The sequence below is a fragment of the Schistocerca nitens genome, chromosome 1 (genome assembly GCF_023898315.1).
Source record: "Schistocerca nitens isolate TAMUIC-IGC-003100 chromosome 1, iqSchNite1.1, whole genome shotgun sequence".
Classification (NCBI taxonomy): Eukaryota; Metazoa; Arthropoda; class Insecta; order Orthoptera; family Acrididae; genus Schistocerca; species Schistocerca nitens.
In genome coordinates, this window is record NC_064614.1 from 1,120,722,932 (window position 1) to 1,120,736,734 (window position 13,803).

General features: G+C 41.7%; 3 non-coding genes across 3 annotated transcripts; all 3 read left to right on the forward strand.

Annotated features, from left to right (window-relative positions):
* The first annotated feature begins 7,291 nt into the window (after positions 1-7,291).
* Positions 7,292-7,363, forward strand: Trnat-ugu (transfer RNA threonine (anticodon UGU)). Its single transcript has one exon. It is a non-coding gene; the product is annotated as a tRNA-Thr (tRNA).
* A 247-nt stretch (positions 7,364-7,610) lies between these two features.
* Trnat-cgu (transfer RNA threonine (anticodon CGU)) lies at positions 7,611-7,682 on the forward strand. The gene has a single exon. It is a non-coding gene; the product is annotated as a tRNA-Thr (tRNA).
* A 247-nt stretch (positions 7,683-7,929) lies between these two features.
* On the forward strand, positions 7,930-8,001 carry Trnat-ugu (transfer RNA threonine (anticodon UGU)). The gene has a single exon. It is a non-coding gene; the product is annotated as a tRNA-Thr (tRNA).
* Positions 8,002-13,803: the final 5,802 nt, after the last annotated feature.

Consider the following 13,803-nt stretch of genomic DNA (forward strand, 5'->3'; position numbering starts at 1 on the left):
TCGCGTTTTATGCGTGTGTGTATAGTGTCTGTGTGGCCTTGACTACTGATAGATGCTTTTCGTGTTGAGAGATGTGCGTCTAATCTATTTCTCAAAGTAAAAGTTCGCTTCACAGATGACGTCTGTCGGTTCGTCAGGTGTCACACCAAGTCAGTGATACCCACAGTCACAAATGTTCCGCAAAAAAAATTAATATATCATTCACTGCTACGTAAACATAAATTTTATTTTAATATTCCGTCTTCCAGGTGGTGGCGCGCGCTGAAAGAAGAGTTCTTCTGCCTTCAACTGCGTCACTGGAACCGCTGAAATGAAAATTTCTATACTACTTACTATCTGTGTTGCAGCAACAGAGTTTTTTGGAGTTGCTTAGCAATGTTTTGATGGATGTGACTTTGACATTATTCCGCATGAAATGCTCTAAGATCTCGGTGTGCGTATAGCCCAATAATTTTGTTAGTTCTACGATGTTGTAACAAATACGCACCAGGATGCGGTATGTTAACAATTATATAAGGTCCTTCATATAGCAGACGCCACTTAGCGTTGCGTCGTTTGAGTGCTACAGATTTATGATGAGTACGAAGTAGTACAAGCATTCCTACCTCGAATTTTTGTTTTCTTTTTATTATGTTTCTGTGATGTTTGTTTCGTATCTGTGCGTGATGTGTCAGCGTAGTCAAAACTTCTTTTATTTTCTGTTCAGGTGTGATTTCCTTGTCTGACAACTTAGGTAATGGTTCTATCCACTGATCGTTCTGTTTGCAATTGAACATGATCTCGTTAGGTGTGTAATTTGTATCGTAAATATTTAAGTTATTGTGTACGTCTTCGAAAAGACTTAGGTAGGACACCCAGTTAGTATGTTTTGATGAAATATAGGTCCTCATGAATCGGTTTAATTCTCGGAAAAGTCTCTCAGTCGCGTTACATTGTGGACTAAACTTTGAAATAGATATACTTTTAATGTTATTGTCCTTCAAGAAATTTCTCCATTTGTACCCAGAGTAGTATGCTGCATTATCTGACAGAATTGCTTTTGGTTTTCCCACGTGCGTCAGGTAATCACTTGAGAATCTTCGTATTATAGCACTTGCAGTGGCGGATTTTAAAGCATAAAGTTTTACATGTTTAGAAAATATATCGTAAAAAGCCAAGATATATTTGACGCCTCCAGAGCTTGCTGGATGCGGTCCACTGATGTCAGTACACAGAATTTCCAGGGGTTTACTGGGTAAAATAGAATGTAAATCTGTCTTTGTGGATAAATTCTGAGGTTTTGATTTTTGACATATGACACATGTTTTCAGTTCCCTGTAAATTTTCCTTCTCATATTGCTAAAATAACAGTATGTGCTGAGCTTTGCTAAACACTTCTTCGTCCCATAATGACCCCAAACTAAGTGTGTGTGCCAAATTAGATTACGTTCAGACTCTTTGGGAATGCATACACACCAGTTAGTAGCATTTGAATGTCGGCGATAAAATAACACATCATTGTGTAACTTGTAATACTTAGTCAAAGGATGATTGTGTTTTTCTACCAGTAATGTTATTATCTTATACCAGTGAGGATCAGATTTTTGTAATTTAGCCATGTTTCTACACATATCAATATAATATTGGTGATACTGCTTGTCTTGCATTAAGAGAATCCTGTAGTCATTTATATTTTCTAAGTCACTGTTGGTTTCATTCATACCTTGTGGAAGTCTAGACAAAGCGTCGGCAATGGTGTTGTCCTTATCTTTTATGTACTTAATTTCAAAAGAGTAGTTCTGAAGTGTAACTGCCCATCGTGATAGTCTAGGATGTACAAGTTTACAAGTTAACAAAAATGTCAGGGCCTGGTGGTCGGTGTAAATTACTGTATGTTTTCCAAATAAATAATAATTGAATTTCTTGAATGCCCATACTATGGAAAGTGTTTCTAACTCAGTAGTGGAGTATGTACGCTCACATTCAGATAGAGTACGACTCGCAAACCCAATAATTCTTATCTGTTCCTTATCTTTATTCTTTACAACTTGAAATAAGCAACATCCCAAACCAGTACGTGAAGCGTCACAAGTCATACAAAAATCTAAATTGAAATCTGGATGGCTCAATAAGTTTGCATTCACTAAAGCATGTTTAATTGTATTAAAGTCATTCTGGCACTGTTCCGACCAGATCCAAACTTGATTCTTTCTGAGTAGATTTAGCAGATGTTTACTGTTCAAAAGTGGTTGTGGCAAAAAACGTCTGAAAAATGAACATAGCCCAAGGAATGATTTTAACTGCTTTTTAGTTCGAGGACTAGGAAAGTTTCTGATAGCATCTAATTTACTGGGATCAGGACGTATGCCCTGTGAATTAATGATATGTCCTAAATATTTTATCTCACTGCAACCAAACTTTGATTTTCTAAGATTGGCTGTGACTCCAGCTTGTGCAAATTTTTCTAAAATTCTTTGAAGTGTGTCAAGGTGTTCATTCCAAGACTGTGTAGCTATCAGTATATCATCAACATAGTGTGTGACTGTCTCAACTAAATCATCGCCAAGCACGGTATCCAGGGCTGTAATGAATACCCCAGAACTGACATTCAGTCCGAAAGGTAGAACACGAAACTGATAGGTTCGCCCCCCGAACATAAATGCAGTATATTTCCGAGAATCAGGAGTGATACTCACCTGCCAAAATGAATTAGCGAGATCTATTGTGGAAAAATACTTTGCATCTAGAAATTTCTGTAATTGCTCTTCTAAATTTTCGGGTTTTGTGTGAACTGGTAAAATTATTTCATTAATTGCTCGTGCGTCTAACACTAACCTAATGCTTCCATTTGATTTTTTGACAACAAGTAGAGGACTACAATAAGGTGAGGTGGATGGTTCAATGACCTTCCAGTCTAACATTTGTTTTAATTCTTGCCACACAGCAGGTCGTTGAGATAACGGTACGTTATATGTCTTGTGGTAGAAGATCTTGTGAGGCTTAACTTCAATCTTGTACGCATACGTGTTGATAACACCTATTCGCTTGGCAAAAACTGGTAAATATTTGGATAACACTTCCTGTAGTTTTATACGTTCATGTGCACTGAGAGCTGTAGCTTCATTTATCTTATGATCAAGCAATGTTTTCAAGTCCATTAGCTCTGTGTCAAATGAGTGTGTGTGCGTGTCTTGAATGTCATTGTCAAGTACTAACTGAACCTTGTACCCTGTACAGTGTTTGTCATGCTTTAGAGTTCTCCTGTCCAAATCAATAATAATTACACTGCCTCTATCATTTAAAATACATTTACCTTTGGAGAAGTCTATAATGCAGTCCTTCTCGCTCATAATATCTATTCCTAATATGCAACTTGTCACAAGGTTTTGTACAACCAGGAATGGCCATTGTACGGTTCCATTACCTATTTTAATGTTTACAAAAACTTGCTTCGTAACCCTACATGACTTATTACCTAGTGCAGTAGTTATTTTACAGTTTTGGGCAGGAAACTCAGGCACAGGTTCCAATTCACACATCTTTTTATAGAAATTAAAAGACAAAACGCTCACAGCTGCACCTGTATCTAGAATAATAGTAGTTGGAATCCCACCTACTACACCAGTGGTAGATGTTAAAACAATTTCATTTGTGTTTGAACGACATTGTGTACTGTCTTGTAAAAGTTCATCTGATATATTGTTATTGTGGTTGTATCTTATAAATAAAACAGGTTAATTTTTGTTTAGAATTATTCGGCATATCATTATTCTGATGTTCAACTGTGGTGCCAAATAACTGATTAACATTGAAGTCGCCCCCCAAGAATTCCTCAGCCACGACCTGGGGCATAGAAGTGACTGTTTCTAGTTTGTTGGATTAGCATTTGTACTAGGTACTGACACAGATTGAGGTTGTGTGTCAGGTGTCATTTCTATTATATTCACATTCGGATATTGCCTATTGTGATCTCCAAACTTTTGCGGTTGTTGTTGCTGTTGCGCATTATAACTTACCTGTCGGTCATAAGGTATGTCCTGGTGGCTGCTGTGTTAAAGCAGTGTTTGAATGAAAGTACTGATCGTTACGAGTCCAGCCTTGACGCTGTCTTGGCTCGTAGTTATTATTATTATTTCTGTTTCTGTTTGTGTTTTTGTTGTTGCCTATGTATCCGTTGTTACCGTTGTAGTTATTACCGCGGTGCCTTTTGTATGGATTGCCGCATGAAGTGTTATTACTGTTGTAACTATTGTTTGTATTGGAATACGCGTGTTGATTTTGATTTCCGTATTGAGACGGCATGTGAGTTTGCTGTTTTTGTTGTACCGCGTATCCAACTGTGGGCGCGCCAGAATTAAGTTGGCAAGCCTGCATGTTTTGCATTCCACTAGTGTAAACATTGTGGCTGCTGTTTTGCCGCGCGAAGCGCTGATCTTCAAGTAACATGTCAACCGAATCTAAAGCTGTTAGAAAATAATCTGAATCGTCATCCGGGATATGTAGGAGTTTTTCTTTAATGTTGAAAGGCAATTTGGCCTTCAACGCACGGAGTATATCGCGTGTTGCGACTGGTTCGTCTAAAAAGTGTCCCATGTTCAAGTATTTTTCAAAATATCGGCGTAAGTTGCCATTTTTACTGTTAAAAGTTTCAGGTTCTAGAATTTGTCTTCTGAGTCGCTCCTGGACGGATTGCGACCAGAATTTGTTCAGAAAAGCACGCTCAAACTCACTGTACGTGGTACATACGTCAGCTTGACTGTATGCCCAGACAGCTGCATCGCCTTGGATGTAACCGACAATATATGAAATCTTTTTCCGGTCACTCCAAGTGCGTGGAAATGCGTTACTAAAAGATTTAAGAAAAATCACCGGATGAATGGTTCGTTTTTCTGGGATAAAAATCTGAAATTGCCTGTGTTTCATTAAGCTTTCTTCTTCCTTTGCATTGTGATATGGATTTGTTCCACTGTAATTACTGCAATGTTCAGCTGGCGAGTAATTACAATAATGTTGCTGTGGTTTACCATGATAATAGCTTGTGTTTGTGTTTGTACATCGTGGTATGTGTTGTAGTCGTGGTGTGTTTTGTTCTTGTGTGTTTGTCGTGTGCGGTATGTGAGTGTCATACTCGAATGTATATTGGTTCCTGAACTGTACATTTTGACTGATATTTTCGTTACATTCAGACTGTGGTCGATCGGTGAATTGTGTCATTGGTCCAGTGACGGATTGTACTGCGTCACTGATCAGCTGTTTGTTATTAGTAATGTATTGCGCTACGGAGTCGTGCACAATTGTTGGTAAATTTTCACGTAGGCATCTATCAAAATGTTTGTCTTTGTTCACTACCCAATCATGAAATTCTTTATTAATGTTTTGAAAATGAGCTGTAGCATCAGATTGTAAGATGTCAGTCAGGTGTTGTTCAACATTGTCAAATTTATTCTGTACGTCAGTAATTCGTTTTTCAAGGTTGTCGTGTACTGAAGGATATGTTTGAATTTGTTCAGTAAGAACTTCACACGTGACATTAAGATTTTTTACTTGTGTCTGTAAAAGTGCTACGTCAGTTGTAGTCTTTTCTTGTGTCGTATTAAGCTGGGAAAATTTAGTACTGAGTTCAGTCATCTGTTTGGTCAGTGTGGCGTCTATAAGTTCCACACGTTTACATAAAGTGTCATTACTCGTCTTGAGTGCTATGAGGTCAGATTTAATTTCGTCATTTTGTGTCTGTAAGGTTGCCATGTTTTCGGCGTTCTGTTTCATTATCATTTGTAACATGTCGGCAATGTTTACCGTTTGCAACGTCTGTGCCCCCGCCGCGTCATTAGACGTGACGTCATGCATTAACATGGGCTCTGACTGAGACTTTGAAATTTTTGTGGTGGACGGCCTATTGTCAAAATTTCCGTCAACACTTGCGTCAATGTTTGATAAATCGTCACTACCGGTTGCTGTCGTAAAGTCATTTTCTAACATTTGTCTCTCGTCCGAGTCGGATTGTGTCTGAATAGTACGTCTTTGCTGTTCCATTTTTGCGTATTGATTTCTAGTCATTACCATGCCACACGTGATTTATGTTTCAAGAAAATATTTGACACTGATTTTAAAATGAAATGCAGTTGAGCATGAATCGCTCGTAGCAACAATGGCTGTCCCGTTAATTTAAAAATATAAACTGAATTTGAGATTATTGGTAATGGCTGCTGGCCATGTTACATCATATCGTACAGAAGTCGGCCATATTGTACACTCGTGTATTGGTATTGTTGGATACGTTATTGTTTAGGGAAAAGTGCTAAGAATGAAATTTGTTACTGAAAACTGTTATGCGCGAAAGAAACACTACAGAATTTACTGAAAAGCTAATACACTGAATTATACGTCTGGTCAAGCCTGCTAATGCAAAGATGCTGCGTCTTACCTTATTTTGCTGCAAGCTTCATTGCGTCTTCCGGCAAAACTTTAGAATTGGAAAATATCTTCAGATTTTCATTATCTCTCATACATTCACGTCCAGGTCCAGAAAGTTGATTTTTGACATGAAACAAAAAGAACAATGTAACAAATGACAAAATAACAAGTCCGACACGCAGTCGCCAATATAAAATAAATAAAAAATGAAATGGAATAAAATATTAATGATTAATTATTCTGTATGTATGATGATTGGTTGTAATTGGTATTTGCTTATCTGGAACGTGGACGTTTAATTATTCGGTATCAGACGCTTGACAATGGCTATTTGGAAAAGGCAATGTAACTCGTAGTTGACCGTGAAAGAAAACTGAAATAATCGGACTTCGTAATTAAATCGTTTCCAAAGACTGCTGCGGTAGGTACGGACTCATGATCTAATCTCAATATTACAATGATTTGCCAGCCATGCCAATACGTCGTACAGAGGTGATTGTCTACTAAACATAAAAAGTTACACAGTTAGTTAAATCAGATATATTCAATGAAATAGCCTACAGTTCATAATCCTACTTACTTTTATAAATATAAATTCATTACAGAATCGAGTGCCTAGTGTGGTTGCAACTCGCAGTATTCTTCTGTAACATGAAAATATGGCGGTGTGCCAGACAATAAAATAAAATACGTGCTTCTCGCACCACTTCTACCTGAGCTCTCTCCTCTCTTAAACAGACATAAGAGTAACGTAATTATTCTTTTGTCTTTATCAGCGACACAGCGCTGCAGTTGTGTGCCATAGGCTTTATTTATTAGTCACTGATTATTTATTTAATTAAAATTTCGCGTTTCCGCGGAAACTCACGCTCGGCATGCAAATGTGGCTTTATAAAGAGCCTCCTTAGCTCAGGGGCAGAGCACTGGTCTTGTAAACCAGGGGTCGTGAGTTCGATTCTCACAGGGGGCAGCACAATTTTAAATGGGCCAATGTAATACTTTGAACCGAAAATTTTAAAATAGCGAGTCTTTTCGGGCCTGAGCCAAGATCACAGATGATGATAGATGAAAGACGGCAGCACCCCGTCAGTCATCGCTGTGGACCTCAGTGGTTGCGGATTGTTGTGGCAGAGTAAATCTTTGTACGCATTTTCTAAGCTCTGAAGTGTATTTTTCTCGACGGCTGTGGTGAACGCAAAGAAGTGTACACTGCAACAGCCTCCTTAGCTCAGGGGCAGAGCACTGGTCTCGTAAACCAGGGTTCGTGAGTTCGATTCTCACAGGGGGCAGCACAATTTTAAATGGGCCAATGTAATACTTTGAACCGAAAATTTCAAAATAGCGAGTCTTTTCGGGCCTGAGCCAAGATCACAGATGATGATAGATGAAAGACGGCAGCACCCCGTCAGTCATCGCTGTGGACCTCAGTGGTTGCGGATTGTTGTGGCAGAGTAAATCTTTGTACGCATTTTCTAAGCTCTCAAGTGTATTTTTCTCGACGGCTGTGGTGAACGCAAAGAAGTGTACACTGCAACAGCCTCCTTAGCTCAGAGGCAGAGCACTGGTCTTGTAAACCAGGGGTCGTGAGTTCGATTCTCACAGGGGGCAGCACAATTTTAAATGGGCCAATGTAATACTTTGAACCGAAAATTTCAAAATAGCGAGACTTTTCGGGCCTGAGCCAAGATCACAGATGATGATAGATGAAAGACGGCAGCACCCCGTCAGTCATCGCTGTGGACCTCAGTGGTTGCGGATTGTTGTGGCAGAGTAAATCTTTGTACGCATTTTCTAAGCTCTGAAGTGTATTTTTCTCGACAGCTGTGGTGAACGCAAAGAAGTGTACACTGCAACAGCCTCCTTAGCTCAGGGGCATAGTCGCGCTTGAGACACGGAGCTATTCGGACGTGCTGAGAGCGCTGTTAACCGGTGTGTTTACGAGTTGTGATATTGTGTGGTTTCTACTTTCTTTTGGAAGTGCAGTGATTATTTTCCGTTACTAGTGGTGAAGCTTATCACCCTTTTCGTTGTTATTATTTAGCGGCCTCGACCGCTTGTTAATTTCTGCTATGGCCAGGTTATTTCCCAGGAAAAGTACCCTCCGCTTTGAATTTGAAAAGTCAACCCGTCACGTCCAACCGACGTCACTGGAAATTCATGATTGGATAGTCGACGTTATTGGTATCAATTCTGATCAGGTGCACACTGCGTATTACGACATGGAGCAGTATTGTTTTTTTGTCAAATTACTGAACCCTGTGTTGCTGGATAAGATCCTCATGAAGCATGGCGGGCGAGTTGAGTTCCGCCATCGGGATAACTCTGTAAGTACCGTTACCGTTTCTAATGCCGACGTAGAGTATAAAAATGTTCGTATTTTCAATCTGCCCCCAGAAGTTGAAAATTGTTATTTGAAAGATGTGTTAAGCAAGTATGGGGACGTCAAACAGATTCGAAATGAACGCTGGTCTAGCCAGCACCGCCTGCAGTGTTTCAGTGGTGTTCGGTCAGTAGATATGCATGTGAAGGTCAATATTCCTTCCCATATTATGGTTTGCGACTACAGGGTTCAAGTTACTTACACTGGTCAAACTTTGACGTGTCACATCTGCAATGAGAGTGGCCACATGCGTCAAGATTGTCCCAAACGGGTTTTCGTCTTAAAAAACTCCTTACAGCAACGGAAACGGCTAACGCTCGCGGAGATTATTACCGATAATCAAGTGGCAGTAAGTGCTACAGCCGGTGGTGTATCTGCGTTGCATGAACCGGAAGTCGTGCGCATTGAGGAATTTCCAACCCTGCCTCGGAACAGTACGGACGAACCGACACTTGCGACCGGAGACACTGCTACCAACAAACGACGTAGGACTTGTGACGGTAGTAGTTCTGAGGACGAAGCCCACAGTTCACTAGAATCAAAGAGACAAGACTCGCAGGAACGTAGATCTGATACTAAGTTCTTAAAAGGTCCCGTTCTAGTAGACGATTTTTCCTCTGGCATGTCACATAGTGACATTTCAGCTGCTGTCGCGGCGTCGCAGGGGACGGATGGTCGATCCTCCGACCAACCACAGCACCAAGTTCCGGTGGACCGACCGACATGTGAAGAGCAGGTCGCTACAGGGGTTCACCACGGCGTAGACAGTTGTGATAGTAAACAGACCACGCCTCTAGATGAGGATGCCGGACAGCCGACGGCGGCGGCTCGCGACACGGCAACACAACAGGAATGTTGTCATAACACGGACCGCGAACATAAACAGCAGTCGGTGACGGAAAATGTCAACAAACCACTTCATGTGGAGTTTGATAACAAACGTGTTGATAGCGAAAGTACTTCCGCAGCTGGGTTGCCGCCGGAGGACACGCCGCGAGTAATTCCGGCCGTAGTGTCGGGACCGTCGTCGGCCGTTGACATTCCCCACGAACCGCCCACGCCGCCGTCTGCCGAGATGGCTCATAGTGGGCGCCGCAGGAACAGAATCCAACCAAATGTGAACGTTGTCCGAAAGAAAACTAAGAATAAAGATGCCGGGGGCAACCACAACGAGCATGACTTGGCTTTACAACCGGATACACAAATGGAATGGCATGACGATCCGACCGTTGGCGATGTTTAATTCATCCCCCTTTCTGCATAGGTCTCAGTATGTCACAGGCATATAAAATAGCAACGTTAAATATTAACAGGATCCGATCTGACGTCAAGGTGCGTGCTCTACAACAATATCTTTACGAGTCGGATACAGACATCGCCCTTTTACAAGAGGTGGCGTTGCAGCAAATAAACCTTACCGGTTTTGTTGCCATAATCAATTCTTCCCCGGAAACGAACGTGGGGACTGCCGTCTTAATTCGGGAAGGTATTCCAGTTGCCCACATTGAAAGATTAGAATCCGGTCGCGGACTGAGTGTCAATATTTTTGGCGTTACTGTTATTAATTTGTACGCGCCTTCCGGGAGTACTCGTAGAGCTGACAGAGCACGCTTTTATACGGAAGATATCATTTATTTACTGCGGAACAATCCTACGCAGCTGATCATTGGAGGTGATTTTAATTGTGTATTGTCCAGAAAAGATCAGACACCGAATTTTAATTATTCACCTGATTTAACCCGTCTTGTTTCTGATCTTAAACTCAAGGACACCTGGGAAGCTCGGTACCCAACTTTAGTGAGGTACACACACATCGTTGGAAATTCCTGTAGCAGGATCGACAGGATTTATGTGTCAGATAATTTAGCAACTAACTTATTAACTGTAGAAACTATTCCTACCAGTTTCTCAGACCACAGTGGCGTGGTTCCGTGTATCAACTTACAACAACAACCCACGCGCTGGTTTAAAAATCAGTGGCATCTTAATCTTTCATTATTAACCGACTCAGATCTGGAGGAGGCCGTCAGGCGTGCTTGGGACCAGTGCCTCCGCGCTATTCATGCCTTCCCTAGCATTATAGCATGGTGGACCTATAAAGCGAAGCCCAAACTGCGCAGGGTTCTTATGTCCTTTGGTATTGCACGGGCTACTGGAATTCGCAGGACAATGGAATTTTATTACTCCGTATTAAGAGATTTATATGACAGAGCGGATGCCACGGCTACTAGAATAGGGGAAATTCAGAGAATCAAAGCTAAATTAATCAGTCTGAAACGGGAGCAGTTAGAAGGACTTAAGGTTCGATCCAAAGTAAAATCAGTACTCGCAGACGAAACGGTGGCCTTGTATCACCTTGTCAAGCACGCGAAGAATAGAAGGAGGGCTTTCATTGATGAACTTAAACTCGAAGATGGCACGACGGTCACAAATCAACGCGATATCGTCAGAGAACTTTACAGCTACTTTGTCAGGACTTATACTTCAAACGCTCCCCATGCAGACAGCGTTTCTCAACTCCTTGAAGTTCTTCCTTCGAGGATAAATGCAGCCGAAAGTGACAGTCTTTCTTCGGGTTTCAGTCACGAAGACGTTTTCGACATCATCTGCAGTTCCCCTACTAACAAGTCCCCTGGGCCTGACGGTCTTCCCATTGAATTTTATAAAACGTACTGGCACATACTAGGAGCGAAGATCACAGACATGGTGAACGAGGTCTTGCAGGGGCAGTCTGTTCCAGGAGAGTTTAAAGAATGTAAAATTGTTCTCCTCCCTAAGACCAGAGGTGGAAAATCTGTAACAAATCTTCGGCCGATATCACTACTGAATTCCGATTACAAGATTGTAGCTCGTGCAGTTAAGATGAGGCTTCTGCCGCTCACCTCCAACATACTTTGCAAACAGCAAACATGTGCTTTTCGGCGGACTATACTGCAAACGGTCGCCTTTTATAGGGATATTATTGCGCTAGCTGACGCCAGCAACGTAAGATGTGGTCTGCTCTTTCTGGATTTTTTTAAGGCATTTGATCTTGTCAATCACACGTACCTACTAGAGACACTGCGGCGCTTGGGCTTCTTACCGTCAGCGATCGCAATAATAAAAAATGTCGCCATCGGAATCACTGCAAAAATTTCAGTAAATTCGCAACTCACGCAACGGCTCCTAATCGACAGAGGTGTCCCTCAGGGCAGCCCCTTGTCGATGTTGCTGTTCGTCATTTCGCTCGAGCCGCTCCTCACGCACCTGCAGGCGAAGCTTGGTGGTTTAACGATCTCAGGAGTGAAGTCCGTAACAGGAGCCTATGCGGATGATGTTGGGATTGTTATCAGAGATGAGTCTGATGTCACTGCGCTTGAAGCTGCCCTCAAGACCTACTGTCAGGCGTCTGGAGCACACATAAATGAACAGAAAAGCAAGTTTTTAAATCTGCGAGGCCTTGATCGTCTTCAAATTTCATGTGCCACACACGTCAGTGAACTTAAAGCTCTAGGGATAGTGTTGAAGGCGTCAATATTAAACATGACGGCAGCGAACTGGAGGGATGTGGCTCACAAAATCAACGGTGCATTAATTGACAACTACCACAGAAGTCTGAACCAATTTGACAGAATTACGTTGATTAATACGTGTGTTTTATCTAAGGCCTTCTACACGGCGCAGGTTCTTCCTATTCCTGCAGGAGTGGCTCACAATCTCATGTCAAAGGTTACGAATTTTCTATGGAAAGGCGAGATCTTTCGTGTATCTGCACGAACAGCAGCGCTACACCCTACGCATGGAGGGATGGGAATGGTTGACATACTGCGCAAGGCACTGGCTCTGTACGTGTCACGTACGGCGGCAATCATACAGAATGACCCTCATGGACTTACGGCACAGTTATTTCATGCTGTCCGGCCACACAGTCTTGAATCTCCGCTGAATGTTCAACCTATTTGTTACCGGCTTAAACATATCAGAGAGTATTATCTTGAGTATAGCTACCTCAGTCACCAGTTACGGCAAACTCAGTCTTTAACGGCTAAAGCCATTTTGGCGGAAAGGAGGGAACACGAGAGCCAGAATCCGATTGTTAACAAATATTGTGGAGTCCAATGGGATGCAGTATGGCGAAACGTTGGTTCAACTGTTTTGAGCTCGGATGCTCGTACTGCGTGGTACAAAGCAGTCAATAATATCATAAGTACCAATGAGCGACTCCATCGGATAGGGCTGAGTGCTACCGACCTCTGTCTTCACTGCAACCTCATAGATACCGTGCTGCACAGGTGCACCTGTGTGGAACGTCTCCACAACTGGAACTGGATTCAGCAACAAGTCGCACTTATCACTCGCAGTGTTCCCGCCAATGTCCAGGCGATGTTGATCTATCGACCCGATTTTAAGTTTTACCCAAAGACGAAAAATAATACTGTGAGTTGGTTACTGGGTAATTATTCTAGTTATATCTTTAACAAACTTGGGGATGATGATCCTGTAGCATTCCAAATGCATTTGGCAATCGAATTTCACAAAACTCTTCACTTCAAGAATCATGGTAAGAACTTTGGAAATATGCTGAAACTTGTTTTCAAAAAAATGGGAATAGGGTAGTGAACCGGGAGTGTGGGGGTGGGTTGGGACGCGGAGCACCTGTAGTGCCGCGAAGAGGCCCCACTGCTTCTGCCTCGTGTCCTGACTTCAGCCACTGCGCCTCGGTACCTCCCTCCAACGGTGCACAAGGATCACCAGAATACACTTGGATCCGAGATGAGAAAATCTCTTATTTAATTTCCTCTTGAAAAAATGCTCACGGCGGTCCCTAAAGGAGGGGATTTTTTTTTAACAACGAACACCAACAATTAATTAAAAGAATACAAAAATTTATAAAAACATAATTTTGAAACACTTAAAATCAATTGCAAAAAAACATAGAACAAGTAAAGGAAAAATATAGAAAAAAAAGTGGCAAAAAAAGTGGTTAAGGCGTAAAAAAAAACAAAAAAAAAGTGGCGTAATTGGTTAGCGCAAAAAAAAATTGCTCAGTT